Source organism: Lithobates pipiens, unplaced genomic scaffold (genome assembly GCF_037356315.1).
Source record: "Lithobates pipiens isolate NorthernLeopardFrog02 unplaced genomic scaffold, aLitPip1_a1.2 Scaffold_3, whole genome shotgun sequence".
Classification (NCBI taxonomy): domain Eukaryota; kingdom Metazoa; phylum Chordata; class Amphibia; order Anura; family Ranidae; genus Lithobates; species Lithobates pipiens.
In genome coordinates this window covers 217,789,680-217,810,043 of record NW_027507790.1, presented here as the reverse complement: position 1 = coordinate 217,810,043, position 20,364 = coordinate 217,789,680, and the positions used below count along the sequence as shown (strand labels likewise).

Here is a 20,364-nt window from a genome sequence, read left to right as displayed (position 1 = left end):
CTTAGACACTGGTGAAAAAACTGAGGACTCCCATTAGTGGGAGGGGTTATATGGGGGAAGTTCACGCCTTATGGGGTGTGCCAGTGTCCAGCACCTGATACGCCGATATAACCCACATAGTAAGTACTATGGCTCCGTGTCCCCTGATGTAAGAAAAGAAAGTGTTTTTTGTGTCAGAAGCAATCTTAGTCATCTCTGATAACTGTAATGGGTGATATATGCACACCGAATCCCTTACAGTGTCTTCTGAGGCCGACAGGGAGTCCTCGTACAGTGCTCTGCCTCATGTCCCATTAGCACCATCTTGGCTGCAGAGTGACCCCATGCCCTATGAGTTTGAAGCTCAAATATCTCCGGTATGCTGCAGGTTACGGGTGTGGAAAGCGATTGGTGAGGTAATCTATCTCACTTGCCCATCGCCGTTATTGTGAGGCTAGAAAAGGGTTGTTTAAGCCGTGGGTATGCAGAGCTCAGTTAGGCAGCATCCATTCCCGTTGAGCTCGAAGCCACGCTCCAAAGTCCCAATTGTTGATGCTTTGATTACCTGGGCATCTCATAAGTCCCCATCCCTATCCAAGTTCAATCTCCTTCAGTAAAACAAAAACAAAGTGCAAGGACTGCTTTCCTGTCTCTGGATGAATGGCAAGTGTGTGCCTGGCTGGGGCAGGGTTACAGACGGACCACAATACTGAGCTCCTACGGGGGTACCCCTACATCAGGGTAGGTAGGATATTATAAAAACATTTTTTTCTGCCTGGAAACTGGAGATTGTCCATAGCAACCAAAACTGTCCCTTTACATCAAAAGTGGTTTTAGACCAGCTAGAAAACAGTGATAATAAATTAGAATCACTTGCAGAATTGAGCGATAGTGAATCGTTGGGAAATCCGTCATCAGACACTGAAAGCAATGACAGCAACAATTCTGGAACTGAGCAAATTTCAGTGTTTTTGATTTGATTACATTATTGAATAATTTTTATTATTATATTATTTTTTGGTATAATTATTTATAGTTATTATATTTTAATTTATGATTTTGTTTTTCAAATTTTATCATACACGTGATGTCTACTAGACTCTGGTTTGGACAGATTTAAGTGAGTTATTCCTAAGAATTACAGGCCTACAATATAAAAAGCCAAATTTCCATGCAAAATAATGGTACCGCTTTAAGCATCAAAAATCTGAAATAATCATACCGCCAGGGAGGTTAACCACTTCAATACACTATATTATATAGTCAGGTCCATAAATATTGGGACATCGACACAATTCTAATCTTTGTGGCTCTATTAACCACCACAATGGATTTTAAATGAAATGAACATGATGTGCTTTAACTGCAAACTTTCAGCTTTAATTTGAGGGTATTTACATCCAAATCAGGTGAACGGTGTATGAATTACAACAGTTTGTATATGTGCCTCCCACTTTTTAAGGGACCAAACGTAATGAGATAGATTAACAAACATCCATCAAACTTTCACTTTTTAACCACTTCAATACAGGGCATTTATACACCCTTCCTTCCCAGACCAATTTTTAGCTTTCAGCTCTCTCACACTTTGAATGCCAATTACTCAGTCATGCAACACTGTACCCAAACAAAATTTTTATAATTTTTTTCATATAAATAGAGCTTTCTTTTGTTGGTATTTACATAAGTGAAAAAAGAACGAACATTTTGAAAATAAAAAAAAAAACTTTTTTTCAGTTTCTATGATAACATTTTGCAAATAAGTCATTTCTGTTCATAAATTTGGGCCAAAATTGATACTGCTACATCTCTTTGGTAAAAAATAACCCAAATTAGTGGATATTATTTAGTCTCTTTGAAAGTTATAGTCTACAAGCTATGGTGCAAATCATTGAAAATTGATCACATCTGATGCACCGACGGCCTAGCTAATTTCTTGAGGCTCTGAAATGTCAGGAAAGTACAAATAACCCCCAAATGACCCCTTTTTGAAAAGTAGACAGTCCAATGTATTTAGTAGGAGGCATGGTGAGTTTTTTAAAGTTGTCATTTTTTCCCACAATTCTTGGGGAAAAAGAAGATTTTTTTTTTTTTTTTTTTACAAAAATGTCATAATAACAAGTTATTTCTCACACACGGCATATGCATTCTGCAACTCTTCCCGAGTATGGCGATACCACATGTGTGGGACTTTTACACAGCCTTGCCACACAGAGAGGTCCAACGTCAGGGGTTCTAGGAGCATAAATGGCACCTCTAATTTCCTAACGACCTATTACATTTGTGAAGGCCCTGGAGCACCAGGACAATGGAACTACCCACAAAATTACCCCATTTTGGAAAGCAAACACCCCAACGTCTATTCTATGAGGCATGAGTCTTTTGAACAGTTCATTTTTTTTCCACAAGTCTTCGGAAAACCTGGAAAGAAAATGAAAACATTATTTTTTTTTTTTTTTTACACAAAGTGGTCAGTTTATAAGATATTTCTAACTCAAAGCATGTACATAGCAAAAATGACACCCCAAAATACATTCTGCTAATCATCCTGAGTATGGCGATACCACATGTGTGCGACTTTTGTATGTAGCCAGCCTGGCTACATAAAAAGGCCCAACATACAGGGAGCACCGTCAGGCATTCTAGGAGCATAACTGACACTTCTAATTTCCCAACGACCTATTATATTTGTGAAGGTCCTAAAGCACCAGGACAATGGAATTACCCACAAAATGACCCCATTTTGGAAAACAAACACCCCAAAGTATATTCTATGAAGCATTATGAGTCTTTTGAACGGTTAATTTTTTTTACACAAGTCTTCAGAAAACGTGGAAAGAAAATTAAAATCTTTTTTTATTTTTTACACAAAGTTGTCCATTTATAAGATATTTCTAACACATAGCATGTATATAGCAAAAATTACACCCCAAAACACATTCTGCTACTCCTCCTGAGTATGGCGATACCACATATGTGAGACTTTTACACAGCCTGGCCATATACAGAGGCCCAACATTGAAGTAGTACCTTCAGGCGTTCTAGGAGCATAAATTACACATCTCATTTCATTCCTACCTATCACACTTTTGAAGGTCCTGGAGCACCAGGACAATGGAATTACCCCCAAAATGACCCCATTTTGGAAAGCAAACACCCCAATGTGTATTCTATGAGGCATGGGCTGCAAATAGGTACTCGGGTACTCTGGTGGGCTGGAGACAGGTACTCGGTTACTCCGATGGGCTGGTGACAGGTACTCGGGTACTCAGATGGACTGTGGCAGGTACTCAGATGGACTGTGGCAGGTACTCAGATGGGCTGGGACAGGTACTCAGATGGGCTGGGACAGGTACTCACATGGATTGTGACAGGTACTCAGGTATTCAGATGGGCTGTGACAGGTACTCAGGGGCTCAGAGGGGCTGGGACAGGTACTCAGGGGCTCAGATGAACTGTCTCAGGTACTAAGATGGGCTGACAGGTACTCAGATGGACTGGGACAGGTACTCAGATGGACTGTGACAGGTACTGAAATGGGCTGGGACAGGTACTCGGGTACTCCGATGGGCTGGTGACAGGTACTCCAATGGACTGTGACAGGTACTCGGGTACTCAGATGCGCTGTGACAGGTACCTGGGTACTCAGGCTGGGATGGTGATGACAGGTACTTTGATGGCTGGTGACAGGTCCTCTTTATTGGGGGGGTGGGTAATCAGTGTGTTTGGTGTGTACATTAAGCGGTAACAAGATATTACTTCAATCTCCTTCTCACACACGATCGGTGTGTGAGGAGAACCCGGTAACATCTCGTTACTGTGGTTTGTTTACATTCTGTGACCGGCTGTGATTGGACACAGCCGGTCACGTGGTAAAGAGTCAATTTCATTGGCTCTTTACTGCGATTGGGGTTGGGCTGTGTCAGGGTGACAAGTCGCATCCCCGATCGCCGCTCTGCACGCGCCCTAGGGGCGTGCACGAGTGCCATGAATGTACACAGTACATGTGACCGGCTGTGATTGGACACGGCTGGTCACATGTATCGGGGATTATCCACAATCACCGCACTGCGGGCCTACCGAGGACGTCATATGACGTCCACCCAGGATGGGAGATCCCATCTGTGGACGTCATGACTATGGCCTGGTATTGAAGTGGTTAATACTTGGTTGCAAATCCTTTGCAGTCAATTACAGCCTGAAGGCTGGAACGTATAGACATCACCAGACGCTGGGTTTCATCCCTGGTGATGCTCTGCCAGGCCTCTACTGCAACTGTCTTCAGTTCCTGCTTGTTCTTGGGGCATTTTACCTTCCGTTTTGTCTTCAGCAAGTGAAATGCACGCTCAATCGGATTCAGGTCAGGTAATTGACTTGGTAATTGACTTGGCCATTGCATGACATTCCACTTCTTTCTCTTAAAAAACAATTTTTTTGCTTTTGCAGTATGCTTTGGCTCATTGTCCATCTGCACTGTCAAGCGCTGCCCAATGAGTTCTGAAGACTTTTGCTGAATATAAGCAGATAATATTGCCCGCAATACTTCAGAATTCATCCTGCTGTTTTGGCAGCAGTCACATCATCAATAAATACAAGAGAAGCAGTTCCATTGGCAGCCATACATGCCCACGCTATGACACTACCACCACCAATGCTTTAGATCATGAGCAGTTCCTTTCCTTCTCCATACTCTTCTCTTCCCATCACTCTGGTACAAGTTTATCTTGGTCTCATCTGTCCATAGGATGTTGTTCCAGAACTGTGAAGGCTTTTTTAGATGTTGTTTGGCAAACTAATCTGGCCATCCTGTTTTTGAGGCTCACCAATGGTTTACATCTTGTGGTGAACCCTCTGTATTCACTCTGGTGAAGTCTTCTCTTCATTGTTGACTTTGACACACATACACCCACCTCCTGGAGAGTGTTCTTGATCTGGCCAATTGTTGTGAAGGGTGTTTTCTTCACCAGGGAAAGAATTCTTCGGTCATCCACCAGTTGTTTTCTGTGGTCTTCTGGGTCTTTTGGTGTTTCTGAGCTCACTGGTGCGTTCTCTCTTTTTAAGGATGTTCCAAACAGTTGACTTGGCCACACCTAATGTTTTTGCCATCTCTCTGATGGGTTTGTTTTGTTTTTTCAGCCTAATGATGGCTTGCTTGGATCTCATATTGAGAGTTGACAGCAAGATTCCAAATGCAAATAGCACACTTGTAATGAACTCTGGACCTGTTATCTGCTCCTTGCAAATGGGATAATGAGGGAATAACACACACCTGGCCATGGAACAGCTGAGCAGCCAATTTTCCCATTACTTTTGGTCCTTTAAAAAGTGGGAGGTACATATACAAACTGTTGTAATTCCTACACCGTTCACCTGATTTGGATATAAATACCCTCAAATTAAAGCTGAAAGTCTGCAGTTAACGCACATCGTGTTCTTTTCATTTCAAATCCATTGTGGTGGTGTATAGAGCCAAAAAGATTAGAATTGTGTCAATGTCCCAATATTTATGGACCTGGCTGTATATTGTACACTGCACTATATACCCTGCAATGTATTATATATACTACACTGAGGGCACTATATACGCTGCTGAAAAATTGGGCCTTAGATGTGTGTGGTGGCAGAACATGGTAACCCCTCACAGTTACTCTTTTTGGGCATGGGAACGGTCCCTGCTGTTAAATATTATTTCAAAAATTGTAATTACATGCCCCTGTTAAACAGGGGCAGAAACATTGAGCCTTAGGTGTTGGCAGAACACAGTAACCTCTCACAGTTACTCTTGTTGGGTGCAGGAATGGTCCCTGCTGTTATTATTTCAGAAGCTGCTTGCCCTCTTTTAGTGGCCTGTAAGCGTCTGCCTTTTCTTGGAGACCTTCCGGACATGATGGGTATTTTTTTATTTTAACACCGTACTACACTGTATTATATACTGTGTACACCACCTGCACACCGCCGAATGCACTGTATATATAGGCTACGCTGAAATGCAGAGTATATATATATATATATATATATATATATATACACACACACACACACACACACACACACACACACACATACATATATATATATACACTCTGCATTCGGCGTAGCCTCTATCTACAGTGTAAATGCTATATTTGGTCAGTACAGGCAGTGTATTGGATTTTATATATATATATTCCAATACACTGCCTGTACTGACCAAATAAAGAGTTTACACTGTAGATATAGGCTACGCTGAATGCAGAGTGTGTGTATATATGTGTGTATATATATATATATATATATATATATATATATATATATATATACACACACACACAGACACACATATACACTAGTCTGACTGCATAGATATATATCAAATACACTGCCACTAACTAACCTACCTGCCTAATCAAACTCAATCTCTCTATCTCTGTCCACTAAAACACACTATACGGTGCTGTGTAAGCAGCCTTAAATAGTGTGGCTCTCTGAAAGCCAATCAAAGCCCCTGTCACTAAATAAAATGGTAAACTTACAGCCCTGTTTACACGTTGTGTTCGCTTTGCTTCAACAATTATACCCCATGTTGCTTTAATTGTGCTTCAAAATGTCTTCAAAGCCTCCATAGAAGTCTATGACAAAGCTTGCCTGAAGCAACTGCAGCTTTTGAGAGGCTTTAATTCAGCTTTAGCTTTGCTTTTTTTTGGAGGTATTGCAAGTATGAGATATCAACACACACAGAGCATCCGCCAAGCTTTATTAGGGCTCATTTACACTTGCTTTGACTTCAAACATTAAAGCGCCTACCCCTTCAACATGCTTACATGATTTTTTTGATACTTCGGTAAAGCTTTAGTGATGCTTTGATGAAGTGTCAGTGATGCTCTTTTGAAGCTTTGTTAAAGATTGACAGATGCCCTGTGTTTGTGTGGATATCTCATACCTGCAATTTCTCCAGAACAAAGGAAAGCTAAAGCTGAATTAAAACCTCTCAAAAGCAGCAGGTGCTTCAAGTGAACTTTGTCAGAGAGTTCTATGGAGGCTTTGAAGCACAAATAAAGTGACATGGGATATCATTTTTTGAAGTGAAGCCAAAAGCAAAGCAAACACAAGGTGTAAACAGGACTGTAAGCTAACCATTTTATTTAGTGACAGGAGCTTTGACTGGCATTCAGAGAGCTTTAACAAAGCGTGTCTAAAGCCTTGTTTTGATCCCAGTGAAAACTAGCCCTTAAAGCTTCAAAAAAGCACCACCAAAGCATCATTGAAGGATCATCAAAGCACCACTAAAGCATCATCAATGAAGCATCAGCAAAGCAACCTCGAAGCATCACACCATCAAAGCATCATCGAATCACCACCGAAGCATCAAAGCACCACCAAAGCATCATTAAAGCATCAACTTAGCATTACTGAAGCACCACCACAGCATCATCAAAGCATTACCGAAGCACCACCAAAGCATCAAAAAGCATGTTGAAGCGGTAGGCACTTTCATGTGTGTTGAAGTTGAAGCAAGTGTAAATGAGCCCTAAGCGTTAGACTTTCCACAATACTATCCCAGTCCCACTATAAATCACTGATCACCAACATTACTAGTATATAAAAAAAAAAAAAAAACCCTAGTTAGACTTACCGGTAACGGTATTTCTACGAGTCTTTCAGGACAGCACCTGGAGAGAGAGCGCAGCTCCACCCACTTTCCCAGGAAACACTGCAGATCACTTTAAAAGACCGGACACTTCCACCATGGCCTCAGTTGTTCATAGAGTACCTCCGCCATGCTGAAATTAAATAAGCAGAAAACATAGCAATAACACCACATTTATCAAACACAATATAGGGTGGGTCATCGGCGCTGTCCTGAAAGACTCGTAGAAATACCGTTACCGGTAAGTCTAACTAGGGTTTTTCTCCCTTTGTCTTTCAGGACAGCATCTGGAGATGATAAGAGAGTACTTACTCTAGGGAGGGACCACCTCCTGCAGAACCTTTCTGCCAAACGCCTGGTCTGAAGCTGAGAGCAGGTCCAACCTGTAGTGGCGTGTGAAGGTGGCGAAGCTTGTCCACGTAGCCGCTTTACAGATTCGATTCGGAGAGGCTCCTGCTCTTTCCGCCCAGGAAGTTGCTACTGCCCGAGTAGAATGGGCGACAACCCCTGCGGGGGGTTCAACCCCGGATGCACTATAGGCCTCCCTAATAGCCATTCGTAGCCACCTAGCTATAGTATTTTTGGACGCACTATAGCCCTTCCGTGGTCCTGAGAACGCTATGAAAAGGGAGTTTGACCTCCTAAACTCACTTGTGATCTCTAGATAGTGTAATAGACACCTTCTAACATCTAGGGTATGGAAAGATTTCTCTGTAGCGTTTGCAGGTGAAGGACAAAAGGTGGGTAGAACTATTTCTTGCGTCCTATGGAAGGCTGTTGAGACTTTTGGAAGGAAGCCCGGGTCAGTTTTAAGAACAACCCGGTCCGGGAATATGCAACAGAAAGGCTCCACTATTGATAAGGCCTGTAGTTCGCTTACTCTTCTAGCAGATGTAATGGCCACTAAAAGGACCAACTTAAGCGACCACAACCTGAGAGTCGCTGCTGCTGGGGGTTCAAAAGGTTCCTTTGTCAATGCCCGTAGAACCAAGGACAGGTCCCATTTAGGGAAGAACTTAAATGGTACGGGCCTAGCTCTGGCCAGAGCTTTAAAAAATCTAATAAGCTGTTCCTGAGATAATCGTCTCTCAAGGAAAACCGATAAAGCAGCCACCTGTGTCTTTAGGGTACTAGCTGCCAACCCTAGTTCCATGCCCTCATGGAGAAATTCAAGAACTGAAAAAATCTCCTGGGGAGGAAATTCCTTTGATAGGCACCAGGAGTTAAAACGTTTCCATGTTTTAAAATAAATTGCCCTAGTAGTATCTTTTCTACTTCCTAGGAGGGTTGTGACTAACTTATCAGATAACCCTTTTCTCTTCAAAATTTGCTCCTCAGTAACCACCCGGTCAAATTGAGTTGCCCGATGTTCGGATGCTGAAGAGGTCCCTGGGTTAGGAGATCCTTTCGAAGCGGAAGAACCCAGTGGGGTCCCACCGCCATCCTCTGTATGGTAGCAAACCATGACCTCTTGGGCCAGAAGGGGGCCACTAGGATTAGACTCGTGGATTCCCCCTGCAATTTCTTTAGAACCAGAGGGATCAATTGAAAGGGGGGAAAAGCGTAGCACAGGTGGAAATCCCACGGGTGTGCTAGGGCATCGAGTCCGCTTGCCTGATCTTGTCTGTTTAAAGAGAAGAAGGCCCTCACCTTGTTGTTGCTTCGTGACGCAAATAGGTCTATCTGAGGTAGGCCCCATCTCACAGTCAGCTCTTGAAAAACTTCGTGGTTCAGACTCCATTCTGATTCCCGAACTTTTTCCCTGCTCAGAAAATCTGCTACCACATTCAGGTCCCCTTTGAGGTGCACTGCTGATATGGACCTCAGGTTGCCCTCTGCCCATGACAGAATTTGGCTGGCCAAGGATAGCAGCACCTTGCTCCTTGTGCCCCCCTGCCTTGTTATATATGATACAGCTGTGGCGTTGTCGGAAAGGATCTGGACATGGCGTCCCTGAACCACTCCCTTGAAGACCCATAGCCCGAGCAGAATGACCCTGAGTTCCCTCCAGTTGGAGGATCTCCTGGACTCCCTGACTGTCCAGTTCCCCTGGGCCATCTGCCCTTCTAGGTGGGCACCCCACCCCCAGGAGCTTGCATCTGTAGTCAGCCTCAGGTCTACCGGAAAACACCAAAGTAGACCTTTGTCCAGATTTGAGTGATCCCTCCACCACCAGAGCTTTCTCTGGACCTGAGGGGGCATCTTGAATTGTTTCTCCAGGGAGTCCCCGTAGGACCAATTTGTCAGAATTGCCTGTTGGAGCTCCCTTGCATGCAAGCGTGCCCACTGTACAGCGGGAATGGATGATGTGAGGAGGCCCAACACAGACATGGCTGCCCTGACAGAGATAGGCAGGTTTGTCTGGGTCCTCTTCACAGCACTCTTGACCTTTTCTATCTTCTCTTCTGGTAGAAAAATCCTTTCCTGCCTGGAGTCGATGGTGTACCCCAGGAATTTTATCGACTGGGATGCAATCATGCTTGATTTTTCCCTGTTTATTAGCCATCCGAGGCCCTCTAAGTGTCTTACTGTTCTCCCCAGGTCCCTCTCCAATAGATGTTTTGTATTGGCAAAGATTAGAAGGTCGTCCAAGTATGGAACGATTGATATACCTTCTACCCTGAGGGGGGCTAGGGCCTCTGCTACGATCTTGGTAAATATCCTTGGGGATGAGGATAGACCGAACGGGAGAGCTCTGAACTGGAGATGTATCACCGAGCCTCCCGTCCTGAGTGCAAACCTCAGATACTTCTGTGAAGCTATGGCCATGGGCACATGGAGATATGCATCTCTTAAGTCTATGGACGCCATAAAACAGTTTGGCATCAAAAGACTCTTTACCGAGAAGATTGTGTCCATCCTGAATCTTTTTATTTGATTGATTTGTTTAAAATCTTCAGATTCAGGATCAGTCTGAATTTGCCCGATGGTTTTTTTACAAGAAAAATGTGTATCAGCCCAATCCCCTCTCCTCGGGGGGAACATCCATGATCACTTTTTGCTGCATCAGTTCCCCCAGAATAGAGATCATGGCTACGGACTTCTCTGAGTCCTGAGGAGCCTGGGTTACGTAAAACCGTGCGGGAGGGGAGTGATCGAATTCCAGTCTGTAACCCCTTTCTATTATACTGAGGATAAACAGACTGTCCGTCACTGACTTCCACTGCGGAAGGAAGGCCTGTAACCTCCCTCCCACAGCTGGAAGACTGTCACTGTTTTTTTGGGTTCGGGGTAGGGGGACGGAATAACACTCCCGACTTGCCCCTTCCCCTCTGAGGCTTCCAGGGCCTCCTATATCCTGTCTCTTTGGTCTCAGAGGTTTTTCGAAAAGCACGAAAATTCTTTGTGCTCTGGGGAATCACCTTCTTTTTAGGAGGAAACCCCTTCTTTTTGTCAGCCGTTCTATCCAGAATGGCTTCGAGGTCAGGGCCGAATACCAAGTCTCCCTCGAACGGAAGACCACATAACTTGGCTTTTGAGGCAGTATCTCCTGCCCATGTCTTAACCCATAAGGCCCTACGGGCTGAGATTATAAGGGCTGAGGACCTGGCTGACATTTTAATTGACTCTGCCGAGGCATCCGCCATATACCCTACTGCCTTTAAGAGAACAGGCAAAGTATCGAGCAGGTCCTTTCTAGGTGTTCCTGCCTCAATATGATCTTTTAGCTGTTCTAGCCAGTGCTCTAAATTTCTGGCTACTACAGTTGAAGCCATTGCTGGCTTGAGGTTTGCTAATGCTGAGTCCCAGGCCTTCCTTAGCAGGGAATCAGCTCTTTTGTCCATGGGATCCTTGAGGATACCCATGTCCTCGAACGCAAGATCCGTATTCCTTGAGACCTGGGAAAAGGCTGCGTCGAGCTTAGGTTTCTTGTTCCACACCTGTGAGCTATCCTCCTCAAAGGGGAACCTGTGTTTGAGAGACCTAGAAAAGAAAGGAGGCCTCTCAGGGTCTCTCCATTCCTTCTTGACAGTTTCGGATAGAAACTTATGCACAGGGAAAACTCTGTGTTTCACCTCGCCCAAACCCTGAAACATCTTGTCATGTAGTGACAGTTCTTATCCTCTGTGATATTTAGAGTCGTGTGGATATTTTTCAGTAAGTCATCCACCTCCTCCAAGGATAACTTATACCGGGATGAAGAAGCGGAAGCCTCCTTTGCTTCCTCTGCCTCCTCCTCTGAAACAGAGGACATAGCGTGTTCCTCCTCCTCCGAGTCACTGCCCCCCCTGGGTGCAGGTGCTGATGAGTGAGAACGGGGCGCTGAGCTACCGCCCGCAGCTGGGCGTCTGTCTAAATAAGACCAGAAAGATTCAAAAGTGTCTGATAATTCTTTCCTAAAAGAACTTAGTAGCTCTCCCTGCTGAGACGCAGGGGTACTGGAGGCTGCTTCTTCGTTTGACTAAGTCGCTTATGCAGGACCTGCATAGCACCTTAGTCCAAGAATCTTTTAGAACATTTCTACATGATGGGCACCTCCTCTTGCTAGGAGGGGACACATGCTTGGTCTTTTCTTTTGTTTTCTGAAATATACCAAGAAAAAAGATGCCAAACCTGAGTTACAAAACACAAAGTAGACACAGGAAGATATGCTGCCAAATAGAACAGATTTTAACTGATTTCACATTCTATTTGCTCTTCAGCCAGTGAATCCCCCCACAGACTCACTAAACAAACATTGAAAGCATTATTCCTACATAACATTTCTAGGAAAACAATGCTGCAGGCTTCCCCAAGTCAGGAAGGGAGAAAAAACAAACAAGCTCTAACAGTAATGACAGAGACCGCTGTCTCTGCTTACCTGAGCCTGGCTGACAATTGTGGCTCCTGCCACCGCCGATTGATCCTCCTCCATCGTCAGTGAGGATCGAATGGTGTCTGGGCGCTTTATCTGTTTGAATTCCGCGCCTCCCGGAAGTGATGTCAGCCGAGGAGACCGGCCCCCTCTCCCTGCGTTCCAGCGGCCGGAACCGGAAGCCGCGTCGCGCCGTCGAAAGTTCCGGCCGGAAATGACGCACTCGCCATCCGGACCCGGAAGGCATGAGCCTGACGAACGGTGCGAGATATGAATCTCGGCCGCGTACCAAACCCAGCCGCCGGTCTAAGGAAGGAGGAACCTCCACAGCCTGACCCCCCTGGGTATGAAGGAGAGCGGGCACCGAAGCGACCCCCGCGCGTGAAGGGAGGAAGCTTGGCCAGGTCTGTACCAACCGCGCAACAGTGGCATGCCTCAAACCCTCCCCACCTGGAGAGAGCGCAGCACCCCTTGGCTCCCTGCAGCGCTTCCACCATGGCCGGAGGAAACACTACAACTGAGGCCATGGTGGAAGTGTCCGGTCTTTTAAAGTGATCTGCAGTGTTTCCTGGGAAAGTGGGTGGAGCTGCGCTCTCTCTCCAGGTGCTGTCCTGAAAGACGAAGGGAGAAAAACACACACACCAGTGTATATATCCCAATGTTGTCAGTTCAAGTAATGTGGTACTGTGTCGCAAAAATGGCCTGGTCATGAAGGGGGGTAAATCTTCCGGAGGTGAAGTCGTTAAATTACTGCAGTGTAGATGAGCATGGGTACGTGAACAACTGCATCATACGTGTAAGGTATGATCGCAACCATCAGAGTGTGAGCAATAAATCTGGGACCACAGTTCATAATTAAAATGTAACTAAAGGGAAAGGTTTTTTTTTTAGATTTGGATAGTGGAGATGGATTAGAACCCTTGTCAGTTTTTACTGCTGTCTGTGTCCCTATTGGGGAGATTTGTCCTGTTTAGCATTGCCACCAAATGTGCAAGTAGAAGGAAATCCCAAATTTTGGGTTGTCACCAGAACAGGAACAGAGGGGGGGGGGGGGGGGGGTGGGGGATCTTCAAATGGAGGCACAAGTTCTGGTGACAACTAGGGATGAGCTTCGTGTTCGAGTCGAACGTACGTTCGACTCGAACATTGGCTGTTCGGGCGTTCGGCGAATTCCGAACGTTTGGGCCGTTCGCGTCAAAATTCGAGTGACGCGCGCGCGGACCACAATGCACTGCGGTGGCGCAGTGCATTGCTGCCCCATGATTGGCCAAGCATGCACTGTGACCCCGCATGCTTGGCCAATCGCAGCGCCGGCAGCGAGGAGAGCCATGATTGGCCACAGGCATCCTGCCTGTGGCCAATCATAGCTCAGGCTGTGTAGTGCACGCCCCACACTATATAAGGCCGCCTTTGAGGCGGCTTCGTGTAGTGTGTTACTTAGCATCTGAAGCAGTGGGTGTTCTGTGTACCTTCAACACAGTACACACCAATTGTTTTTGGCTGATTTCCTATCTTGCTGCTGTGTAGTGGTTGTTGTCTGTGCCCTGACTGCAGTATACACCACTATATTCACCTCACCTATATAGCTAGTGATCTAGCTTTAACCACCTAACAACTGCCCATTGCCGATTAACGGCTTCAGGGGGGTTGTTTAACTCTGAGAGGCCGTTAATTAACGGCCTCCCAGAATTCTGCTCTCGCGTGCCCCGAGGTGTGCGCACTCGAGAGCATTCGTGACCGCCGGGTCGCATCACGGATCACGGTAAACGGCCGCTCATAGCGACCGTTTACCACGTGATTGCTCCGTCAAATGACGGAGTGATCACTTGGAAACAAACCGGCGTCATGTTATGACGCCTGTTCCTCCCTCCCCTCTCTGTACCGATCGGTACAGCGGAGGGGAAAGAGATCGGTGTCAGCAGCGATGTGGGCTGCATCTGCAGTGCCCACATCGCTGCTCACCGAATTTAACCCCTCAATTCCCTGCCAATACTCTGCAATACCAGTGCATACTCTGCAGTACCCTGCCATTACTCTGCAGTACCCCGCCATTACTCTGCAGTGCAGTACCCTGCCATTACTCTGCAGTACCCCCATTACTCTGCAGTAACCCCCATTACTCTGCAGTAACCCCCATTACTCTGCAGTAACCCCCATTACTCTGCAGTACCCCCCAATACTCTGCAGTACCCGCCATTACTCTGCAGTACCCGCCATTACTCTGCAGTACCCCCAATACTCTGCAGTACCCTGCCATTACTCTGCAGTACCCCCCATTACTCTGCAGTAACCCCTATTACTCTGCAGTACCCCCCAATACTCTGCAGTACCCGCCATTACTCTGCAGTACCCCCAATACTCTGCAGTACCCTGCCATTACTCTGTAGTACCCCCCAATACTCTGCAGTACCCTGCTATTACTCTGTAGTACCCCGCCAATACTCTGTAATACCCTGCCATAAATTGCCATACCCAGCCATACTCAGAGATACCCAGCCATACTCGGTGATACCCTGAAATACCCAGCCATAGACGCCCCCCACCCCTCACCGCCCTCCGGTGCTTCTACCAACTCGCCAGTACGATCAAAGCCAGAATCTTTTTTTTATTTTAGGCTTCCCAGCCTAGAGGTGAGATGTGGGGTCATATTGACCCCCCAGATTTCACTGTAAAGAGGACCTGTCACCCCATATTCCTATTACAAGGGATGTTTACATTTCTTGTAATAGGAATAAAAGTGATCAAAAATATATTTTTGGGGAAAAAAATGTCAAACTAACATAAAGTAAAATGAACAATAAAAAAATAAAATAAAAATTAAAGCGCCCATGTCCCCATGTGCTCGCATGTGCCACACATGTGAGGTATCGCCGAGAATGTTAGAGCGAGAGCAATAATTCTAGTCCTAGACCTCCTCTGCAACTCAAAACATGTAACCAGTAAAAAAAAAATTAAAGCGTCACCTATGGGGATTTTTTAAGTAGCGACGTTTGGCGCCATTCCACGGGCATGTGCAATTTTGAAGAGTGACATGTTTGATATCTATTTACTCAGCATAACTTCATCTTTCACTTTATGCAAACATTGGGCTAACAAGTGGTTAATAATAGAGCTTGCAGTCAGTAGTGTTAGGAGATGCGTGCTGTCTGCGTGCTCTGTACCCAGTACATACCGCTATAATATAGGGCAGGCCCCTACTTTCAAACATCCAACTTACAAACATCTCCTACTTGCAAACGCAAGGAGACAGCAGCAAGTGAGATGAAAAAAGATGGACGACAAAACAAATTATACAGGGGTGATAACCCTTCCCTATGTTTTCCAAAAAGCTTAAAGATAGTTTTTTTGACTGGAGCTACACTTTAAAAATGTACCGGTTGAAAATGACAAACAGATTCAACTTAACACAACAAACCTACACAGTCCCTGTCTTGTTTGCACCGCCTGTATACTGCTGTTCTGAGTATATAGGGCCTGGGGGCCACACGCATTTCCTTTTTTTAATATGGGTACGGGGTTCCCCTTAATATGCGTACAAGACCCAAATAGGCTGGTAATGGGCAGGGAGGGCTACCCATGCCATGTTTCTCAATGATTTTCAACCATATTGCAGGAACCAGATATAACATTAAAACCGCAAGCAGTTTTAAATGGTGTTATTTCCGTTTAATGTCATTTTGTGCAGGGACTGTTCTAAACACGGGAAACATGTGGCACTTCACAGGCATACTACAGACACCCCCCAGGCACCATATTTTAAGGAATATTTCACTTTCTTTTTTTCACTTTAATCGTCATTAAAATCAGTGCTCCCGCCAAAACGGCAGTTTTTAAAACTTTTTTTTGCAGTGACCCATGTCCCCTGAGGCAGGAGGCAGGTGCCCAAACCCTTTTTAGGACACTATCTTGCATATTAGCCGTTAAAATTAGCACTTTCCAATTCGAACGTTCGAGTCCCATAGACTTCAATGGGGTTCTAACGTTCGTACCGAACGCGGGGGTCGTTCGCAAGTTCTGGTGCGAACCGAACCGGGGGGTGTTCGGCTCATCCCTAGTGACAACCAAGGATTTCCCTAACTTACAGGGATTTCCTTTCACTTCCTGTTTTGATTATGGGACAAGAAGTGAAGGGAAATCTCCCCAATGGGGACACAGGTGGTAAAAAATAAACCTTATAAGGGTATAACCCTCCCATATTCTATCCAAAATGTAGAAAAAAAAGTTATTAATTTGGTTCTCCTTTAACCATTTCCTGCCCAGTCTATAACAGAATGACGGCTGTGAAATGGTTGAGTTATCCTGACTGGCTGTCATACAACGTCCAGCAGGATAACATGCCGGTGTTCAGTCAAGAAGTGCCCCCCATCGGACAATGCCTGGGCTGAAGGGCACCACAAGAAATGTAAAAATCGGCCCAGCACAAAGTGTATTTCTTTTGCTGCACTGCCCATCTAATTCTGCCCACAACGTGTAGAAATCCGCCCATCATGGACATGAACTCGCCACGGGAGCGCGGGCACAATCTGACAGAAAAAAAAAAATTCTGTCAGCTATTGTGTGCCATCTCAACAACTGATGTTAAAATCAGCTGTTACGTATGGTGCATGCGCCCTTCAGCCCGCGCACTATCCGCTGAGGGGGGCACTTCTCAACAGACCACCGGCGATCATTGTGGTGTGTCAGTCTGACAACCGCAACACTGATCTAGGTAAAGAGCCTCCACCATGAGAACTGTGTCCAATAATATCTGATCACAGTGTAAATAGGAAGAGCAATGTATCAGCTTTTCCTCTATTGCATCTGACAGACGAGAGTAAAGGAGAGCTCTCCTGACAGGGGGATCTGTACTGATTATCAGTTCAGCCCACCCATGACTACCAGGGATGCCAATTAGTGCCATTCATCATTGCCTGCCAGTGCCACCCTCAAGTACCCATCAGTGCCACCTCTGAATGCCCATCGTTGCTGCCTATCAATGCCCATCAGTGCCATCAGTGAATGAGAAAACGTACTAACTTTAAAACAGAAACAAAGAAAAAATATTTAATTTTTTTCAAAATTGTCACTTTTTTTTTGTACAAAATAAAAACCGCAGAGGTGATCAAATACCACCAAATCTTAAAAACGCAGTTTGAGTACAGTGCTGTATGACCGCACAATTATCATTCAATGTGCGACAGTGCTGAAAGCTGAAAATTGTCCTGGGCAGGAAGGGGGGTGGACGTGCCCGGTACTAAAGTGGTTAAAGGGGGAGTCCACCTAAAAAAAAATATATAATATATATATATATTAAAAGCCAGCAACTACAAACACTGCAGCTGCTGACTTTTAATAAATGGACACTTACCTTTCCTGGAGTCCAGAGTCGCCGGCAGCCGAAGCCGAGCAATCGCTCGTCTCTGGGCTGCTGCCGGCGCCATTCTCGGTGAGGGAATCAGGAAGTGAAGTGTTGCAGCTTCACTTCCCTGTTCCCTACTGCGCATGCGCAAGTCACGCAGCACAATGAGAATGGTCCGCGCTGTCTCTGGGACCCGTGTGTCCCAGCAGACAGTGGGGGGAGGGGGGTGTAGAGGCATAGACTCCGATGGGGGTTTATGCCCGAAGTGGGTGCAAATACCTCTCTTAGACAGGTATCTGCACCCCCCTTCCTCTCCTTGAAAGGTGCCAAATGTGACTCCGGAAGATGGGAAGGTTCTAAAAAGCGGAAATTCAATTTTTGTGTGAACTTCTGCTTTAAATGAGCCCCTTCATGAGAGATACCTACATTGAATTCTAATGGCTGGAAAACGGGAGGCTCGGAACCTCCTCACCCCGTCAGGGGATGTGTTCAGACTGGTGTCGGGAGTGACGAAGTTCCGAGCCGTTCTAATTCATGAGCGGGTCCTGGAGACTGACCTCTGCCATTCCCCTGTCTGTCACCCCCACACCTCTCAGCTTCGCATTTTAGCGACTCTTCCGGCAGGTCAGAGGCTGTCATGACGTCACTTCCGGCGCGGGGGCCGCCGGGAAGCCGAGTCGCCCGCCCTTTCCCCACAGCCATCCATAGACGGGAGGAGGAGGCCGCGGGCTGCCAGTCTCGCCGGGGCCGGTGAGTAGCGGGCCGGCTCCGCTCTGGAGAGCTCCGGCCGGGAGGGATGGTCGCTGCGCGCTCACACACCGGCCGGGCGGGAGACCAGGGGGGGATTTTTTAATGCGCGATTTGATGACGTAATAACGACTGGCGCTGCTGCTGACAGAGCTGCAATGAGCGAGGCGCGCTGGGGCTACCTGAGGGAGCAAACAACGTGGTTTGGGGTCTACGAAGGAGGAGAGAGGGACGGGGCCGCCGGGTGCATCTGGCGGCGTGCCGGTTTCTCGCTTGGGACCTTGTGGGGGGAGGGGGGCGGATGATGAGGCGGCAAGGAGAGTAGGCCTTCCGGTTCTCAGTACTGATGTGTGATTGGACAGAAGCCGAGGCCGACAGCGAATGAGGGATGAGAGAGGGCGGAGACAGAGAGAGCAGTGACAGCTGATGGAGGTGTACACACACGTGTGGGATGGACACTTCCTGTACGGGGAGGGACTGTGGGGGCCCCCCGGGCTTCCAGGGACACTTCCTGTACGGGGGAGAGACTGGGGGGGTCTTCCAGGGACTCTTCCTGTACGGGGAGGGACTGTGGGGGACCCCCGGGCTTCCAGGGACACTTCCTGTACAGGGAGGGACTGTGGGGGCCCCCCGGGCTTCCAGGGACACTTCCTGTACGGGGAGGGACTGTGGGGGCTTCCAGGGACACTTCCTGTATGGGGAGGGACTGTGGGGGCTTCCAGGGACTCTTCCTGTACGGGGAGGGACTGTGGGGGGGCCCCCGGGCTTCCAGGGACACTTACTGTATGGGGAGGGACTGTGGGGGGGCCCCCGGGCTTCCAGGGACACTTCCTGTATGGGGAGGGACTGTGGGGGGCTTCCAGGGACCCTTCCTGTACGGGGAGGGACTGCGGGGCGTCCAGGGACCCTTCCTGTATGGGGAGGGACTGCGGGGGCCCCCAGGCGTCCAGGGACCCTTCATGTACAGGGAGGGACTGCAGGGGCCCGTTATCTAACCGTTCACAAGAAGCCCGGGGCCCCAGTGTCCCTCTCTGTACAGAAAGTGTCATGGCCCCACCTCACTGGGTATATGTAAAGGTTAACAACCACTTTATTGTACAGATCATACTATGGAAAGATGGAGATGAAGCGATGAATGTGCATGATAAGGAAGCAGAAGGGGTTTTATGGCCACTGCAGAAGCAGAGGGTGGCTGAGATATACAAGAGAGGCGAGGGGTGTGCAAAGGGTTAAAAAATATCCAACCATCTAGTGAATGCTTTGAATATCTGTCTGGTATTCTATCACTCAATGGGTGATTTATTAGTTCCTCTTTCCTCCATTATAAGAGGAATGGGGGGACTCTGACCACTTGCTGACCAGGCTTTTTCTGGCACTTTTTGTTTACAAGTTTTTGAAGCTGTGTTATTTTGCTTGAACATTATTTAGAACCTCCAAACTTTTTTTTTTATATATATATATATATATTATTTTTAAGCAGAGACCCTAAGGAATAAAGTTGTTGCAATTTTTTATGTCACATGGTATTTGCGCAGTGGTTTTGCAAATGCAAATTTTTTTGGGGGAAAAAAAAATACAATTTAATTAAAAAACAAAATACAATATGTGCCCCAATTAAATTTTTTTTTTAAATGTGAAAGATGTCACGTTGAATAAATAGATACCTAACATGTCATGCTTTAAAATGGCGCATGCTTGTGGAATGGCGACAAACTACGTTTCTTAAAATCTCCATTGGCGACGCTCTTACAGGTTACCAGTTTACAGTTAGAGGAGGTCTTGCACTAGAATTATTACTCTTGCACTATTCACAATGACACCTCATGTGTGGTGCGAATACCGTTTACATATGTGTTTTGTTTTTGCGCTAGCGCACAG

General features: G+C 46.4%; 1 protein-coding gene and 1 long non-coding RNA gene across 3 annotated transcripts in view; one reads left to right on the top strand and one right to left on the bottom strand.

Annotated features, from left to right (window-relative positions):
* Positions 1-1,337: 1,337 nt before the first annotated feature.
* On the bottom strand, positions 1,338-18,374 carry LOC143940955 (uncharacterized). The gene is made up of 2 exons (XR_013263962.1): positions 18,166-18,374; positions 1,338-2,400 (listed from the first exon to the last, which is right to left on the bottom strand). It is a non-coding gene; the product is annotated as an uncharacterized LOC143940955 (long non-coding RNA).
* The window catches only part of ZNF131 (zinc finger protein 131), a 43,661-nt gene continuing 41,661 nt past the window's right edge, over positions 18,365-20,364 (top strand). Inside the window, exon 1 of one of the 2 annotated variants that reach the window (XM_077462792.1) lies at positions 18,365-18,489. The gene's annotated coding sequence lies outside the window, so the exon portion shown is untranslated. The remainder of the gene's footprint in view (positions 18,490-20,364) is intronic. The other variant, XM_077462794.1, reaches the window with a different exon arrangement.